The sequence below is a fragment of the Rousettus aegyptiacus genome, unplaced genomic scaffold (assembly GCF_014176215.1).
Source record: "Rousettus aegyptiacus isolate mRouAeg1 unplaced genomic scaffold, mRouAeg1.p scaffold_m13_p_5, whole genome shotgun sequence".
NCBI classification, from domain to species: Eukaryota; Metazoa; Chordata; class Mammalia; order Chiroptera; family Pteropodidae; genus Rousettus; species Rousettus aegyptiacus.
In genome coordinates this window covers 83,480,861-83,487,196 of record NW_023416308.1, presented here as the reverse complement: position 1 = coordinate 83,487,196, position 6,336 = coordinate 83,480,861, and the positions used below count along the sequence as shown (strand labels likewise).

The 6,336-nt window shown below is 35.8% G+C and overlaps 1 pseudogene; it reads right to left on the bottom strand.

Moving 5' to 3' along the window:
* Positions 1-5,406: 5,406 nt before the first annotated feature.
* On the bottom strand, positions 5,407-5,957 carry LOC107512130 (annotated as a pseudogene).
* Between the last annotated feature and the right edge of the window lie 379 nt (positions 5,958-6,336).

Here is a 6,336-nt window from a genome sequence, read left to right as displayed (position 1 = left end):
TAAACAATTCAGTTTTACCTCTCAAATGTCTCTCAGATGTGTCTTCTCTTCATCTCTACCACCTCCATTCTAGCCTTAATGGTTATCATCACTTTCCTATCTGTATTACTGCAGTAGCCTCCTGGTTTACCAATACTTCATCCACTCTGCCCTCAAACTCCAATCCAGCTTCACTGTGTTACCCACTTATCTTAAAAATACTTGTTTGATGTTTGCTTTTCCCCTCAAAACCTTTAAGTGGAAATTTTGTTAAATTTATTATTTTGGTTAGTTGCTAACTATTTCAATGTTTGGAGTTGTGCTGTCCAATGAAAACATAATGCTAGCTACATAGGAAATTTAAAATTTTCTAGTAGACACACTTAAAAAAGTAAAAAAGTAAATGTAATTAATTTTAGTAGTATAGTTTATTTAACCCAATGTGTCCCAAAATATTTCAACTTGTAATCAATATAAAATTGAAATAATTTACATGTTTTTCATACTACCTCTTAGAAATCCAGTATGTACTTTACTTATATACTTAATTCAGTTTAATTTTAATTGGAAATACCGGATCTGTATTTAGATTTCATAAAATTTACAGTCAAAGAGATTCACATACTTGAGTTTTTCCAAACCACTTAAAAGTTTTTCATAACTGAATCAATTACAAGTTTTAAATTTTGAATTAATAAACATAGAATTTAAAATTCAATTCCTCAGTTGTATTAACCATATTTCAAGCGCTCAGTAGCTACATGTGCTTAATGGATACTGGTTTGGACAGCACAGCACAGTATTTCCAGGAAATACATTTTAAGGTTTATAAAGTGAGCATTAAATAAAAATATACATAGTGATGTTATTCTCCATGTCCAAAACCTCTCTAGCCTTAAAGATCTTAGCAATACATTTGAATTAGTCTTTTAGTTACTGGCAACCAAAGCCATCCTAACTGACAATGAAGAACACTATGATCGAATAATATAACTCAATTTAGATTAGGATTTGGAGGAAGTGACATATAAGTAACAATTGGGATGATGGGTAATATTTGGCTAGGTAAAGGCTATAGGGGGGCATGTACCAGACAGAGGGGACAGCATGCTGAGAAAAAACTTTGTGAACCTGAAAGAAGGCCATGTGGCTGGAGCACACAAAAAAGGGGAAACTGCATGAGTTGAGGCTGAAAACAAAAGAAATAGATCTGAGGCTGAAAACATAAGAAGTAGCCAGATCATGCCCAGATTTATCTATGTGTAGTGAAACCAGCACCTTCCCCTGCTTCCAATATGAGTATAAGTAAACGTACACAGCACATCCCACAGTAAGAAAACACAAAACACTTTGCACCCTGAGGTAAACCAGAAAAGAAGTGTCATACCACCTATAGTCTCCAAAGTGAATGAAACTTTCAGCATGTTACTGGCATCCTAACAAAAACAATTTCATCATTGACTTTTATAATGATGACTTTGTAAGTATGAATATATTCAATTATTTGGAAAAACATGGTAATATGACAAAATCGCTCTTTTTCTATCATGAACCAATTAACTATAAACATTGTAACTTTGGGAGGTGTGTGTTTTATGAACCAGTTCTTCCGAAGCCTGAACTCACTTGTAAGCTCTTACAAGTGTTTTTCTAAGGAAAGTTGTTTTCTTTTTAATGCCTTTGTCTCTGAGGCTTCTTTTGATATAGAATATATTAAGGAGTTTAGATTTTATCTTAAGTGTAATGTAACTGAGAAGTTTGAAATAATGTGTATATATCAATGAGGATGTGTGTGTGAAAGAAAGAGTTGGTTTTGTGTTTTCAAAAGATTTTCTGGGTACATTGCAGACAATGTATTGGAGAATGAAAGAAAGTGGGGAGATGATTTAGGAAAGAATTGTCCAGGTGACACATGATAAATAGCTAGGAATAGATTTAAGGTGAGGTGAAGTGATATATATATATATATGTGTATATATATAAAATATTAATATATTCAATATTAATAGAATATTAATATGTTGATAGGACTTCCTAGAACTAGGAAGTCCTAGGACTTCCTAATGCTTTGGATATAGGGGTTATTAAAAAAGTAGTGTCAAGGTGTAGTGTCCAGGTTTCTGGCATGAACAATCGGGGAATGAAGAGTCATTTTCAAAATGGAAGTGATTAACAGAGTCGTACATCTGGGCAAGGATAAATCACTAGTTGGATATACAGACCTGGAGCTCAGAAGACAAATTCTGAGCTGGAGAAATAAGTCTGAAAGCTGAAATTTAAAACTATAAATGAAATTTAAAACTATTGAATGAGATAATCTACAGAGAGAATGTAGGATGACAAAAGAAGGGCTTAGGACCAATCTCTGAGGAATTCTAGCATTTGGCAGCCATACAGGGAAGAGGGTCAGCAAGGAATGAGAGGAACAGTTGGAGAAAAAAATCAACCAGCAACAACTGGACCTTAAACTGCAACTCTTGACACTAGCAGTGTTGTGAGTGACGCCTGCAGTCCTGGCAGGATGTCTGGTGCTTGGGGCAACAAGGTCACACTACAGGGAGGGCGAACACGCCTTACCAATTCTGGGACTTCTTGCTCTAGGCACAAGGATAAGAAGAGGGAGTAGCTGATAACACGGTGGGTGGTGGCCTTGAGGCTGAATTTGGGAGTTGACTGTAATTACTAATCTAATTGTAACTAATAATAATAACAAAGCCAGCTTTGTGTGAGAGATAATAAAAAGCCATGGAGACAGGGCTTAGGAAGCTAGCATTGCCATTCATCCCCTCACCCTTATCCATGTTAGTTAATGCATTTCCAGACTCTGACTATTCTTCCTAAACGTTTCCGCAACGAGCAGCTACAGACAGCTTTTCGTTTTTTCCTAACCGTAGCAGATGCTGATTGAATTAGACATTTTTAAGTTGTATAACCCATTTTGAAGTGAGTACAAAGATTTTATTTCAGTTGGTATGATTGGTCAATGTCCATTCACAAAATACCATGCTCTAATGTTGGGCCTGAGTGCACCAGATCGAGGTAAAACAATTAGTGTATCTGGTTAGTGTGGGTTTTCTTGTGTACATATTCAAAATAGATAGCTAAGATTCTTCAGTTTTCTGTTGTTGATATTGTGGTCGGTTGTGGCATTGGTAAATAACTACATTTAGCCAGTTCAAAGAATTAGTTATTTTATATGTTGATAAAATATGTTAATTATAAAAAAAATACAAAATTTTGATCCTAACAAAGAATATTTGAGATCTTAGATATCTTTTAAATATCAGGCACAATGGAAAGTGTTTTTTAAGTAGTTTATATACGTTATTAAGAAAGAATAGGAAGTTATATTATTTTGCTAGAACCACCATAACAAAGTACTATAGACTGGGTGATACGAACAACAGAAATTTATTTTCTTACAGCTCTGGAGGCTGGAAGTTCAAGATCAAGGTGTCCACAAAGTTGGAGTTGAGGCCTCTCTCCTTGGCTGTCTTCTCTCTGTGTCTTCACATGGTCTTTCCTCTGTCTATGTTCTAATTTCCTCTACTTATAACGATACCAGTCATATTATGTTAGGGCCCCCTAATGACCTCATTTTAACCTAATTGCCTTTATTATGATCCTACCTCCAAATATAGTCACATTCTGAGGTATGAGGGGTTAGGACTACAATATATGAATTTTGGGAGGACACAATTCAGCCCTAATACAGGCTATTAATTGGATAAATCTTTGCAGGTGCATTTTTAAATTGTGTTTTCCCCTATCAATTATTAAAATAAGGCTCATTTCTGAAATTAGGATATAGGATTACTAGTAAAACATTTTAGGGTTATAATCTGACATTACATTTGTCTGGGCCATTGTTTTATAATCTATGTCATAGTTTCCTCTGGGTCTTTAATAACATTCATCTCTAAAACATAAGCTTGTCTTCAGGAATTTAAAACTATATAAAACACTTCTTTAGGTAAGAACTGGAGATGTAAAGGTTAACAGGCTTAATTTGATTGTCAGTAAAAGAAACTATGATAGAAATCTTAGTTCAGGCAAATTAGAAAAACCAGAAAATCCTCCTACTACAAACACCTAAATATGCTGGATTAAAAAATGAGAACAACATAGTAAATTTTCTTTTAACTGCATAGCTGAGAGATCTAATCATCTAAACAACAGGAATTTAAGTCTGTGCTAAGACTCCACAGATAGAGGTGGGTACAAGCAGGATGTTGTTTTCCATTACTTCAGGAACTTGAGTTTTAAGGTTCACACAGAGGCATAATTAGAGACTTTGGGCCCTTGCTGGAAGCCTGAAAAGACTACATTCTGAGTAAAAGTGTGTGGGACTAAAGAAAAAAAAAATCCCACCAATACAGATGACAATTTGGCCTCTGGTTATAAAAGTTGCATATGGGGGCCATAATGGTAATGGAGGCATACTGGGAGAGGAGTGGAAGAGTCCCCTTGATAATCTGCAGCCACTAGCCCATTTCTCAAGTAGGTTTGGTGTTTGATGTTATCCACTTGGTCTGGGAATTCCTAAGGCAAGAAATTAACATAGGAATTATCCCTAAGTGTGTAGTAGCTGTGGGATGCCTGGGCAAATTACTTAATCTTTTTGATTGATCCTTACTTCTCTTAATGGGATTAAATAAGAATAAATAATAGGTATTGAATGTTTACTTGTGTCAGCACTTTACATGCTGCAACTCATTTAATCTTCAGAATAGCCCTATGACATGGGTACGGTAATCTGTCAATGGTGTGAGACAATGGAGGTGGTCATATCTGTCTCCTGGGATTAAGTGAAATAAGATGAGGTGTAAAAATATGATAGATTAATGCTTACATGAGTACTTTGGAAACTGTGACTACATGCTCTATCTTTTGGGGTTTTCATGCAGAGAGGATATCAAGCAAAATCTTAACAGCATAAATAACATTCTTCGAAGTCCAATGACAAGTGAACACATCATAGCATTAAAACTTACCAATTCTTTGGCATCTATCTTGGGTCTCAGCTCCTCCAGGATGTCTTCCTTGTTAATATTCTTCAAGGATCTCTATCCTTCTTATTCTTCTTATTGTCTCCACAGTAGCTTGGTATTGAGTTTGGAAGAAGAGTATATATCACAATATATTTTTTAAAAATAATCTGAATGTAATCTTATCTCCCCTCAGAGTCTGATCTTTCTGAAGGTCAGAATACTTTTTGAATATTCCCCTCTCTCAGTATAAGAAAATTAGAATGTGCTCCTAAATCATAAATAGATCTCAATTTGCTTTATAAAAACCACAGTTAGAAGCACAGCAAAAGATACTGCTTCCAAAAGCAAACATACACGTGGAATTTTCATGTTATGCTTTGCTTTATAGAGATGAAACTCTCTGGTTAACTTTTATAGCATTTATTTGGTGCTGAATTTACTCCCGGGCCATAAGTTTTTGTTTCTTCAGTTTCTTCTGGGACACCTTTTTCTTCTGTGCAGCTTCCTCTTTTGGTTTAGGAACAACCTGCTCTTTTTTAGTGAGGATCATCTCAGTGCGGCAGGGAGAGCTCCTGTCTGGGTTTATCGCCCATGAGCTCTGTCAGTTTTGTGCCTCATCTTGGAAGATTTGTTCGCCTGGATGTGCTCTACTGGGAGAATCTACATCTAACCCTTAAGTTCAGCATTACTCTCTGCATTTTTAAGCACGTGCAGCAAAAAGTCAGTACTCTTTTTGGGCCACTGACCCTGCGTCCGGTCCTGCTGTTTGTCCTTGGCACACCTACCAACTCCGCCATTGTAACGACAGAATTGCACACATTACTTCTGTAATGTGACATCTTTCAGATGCTTGGTGGCGTTTCAGATATGCATAGCCTTGATGGCCTGTGCAGTTTCATGAGTGTTCTTAAAGCAAACGTGATGATTTAAGCTTCTTGATTTGCATGATTTTGTGGGGTTTTCAGGGTCAAGAGAATAGAGAACCATTTTCAGAGGTCACCATGGGCCACTTACGGGAAGAGCTTAAATAAATATTTTGAAAATACTTTCAGAACCTTGAAGAGTAAAGATTGTTTTCACATTCCTTCCCAAAAATTGTGAGAAGCATTTCAAATTCAAGAAAAGATGGATTGTTTTGACTGAATTATCACAGGTTTTGTATATTAAAAGATCTTTGTTTATAAAATGAGTTTAAAACTGTTTAAAAGTACTTTTACCTGATTCTTTGCGTATCTTTATGTATGTTATAAACACATCACTGTGTTCTGGGACTTGATAGGGCAGTGAAACAATTAATGTGCACTACAGTGAGAATTCGTTTTACTTGTCCCTGGGTGACTTTGTCCCTAAAGATGTATGTGATAAT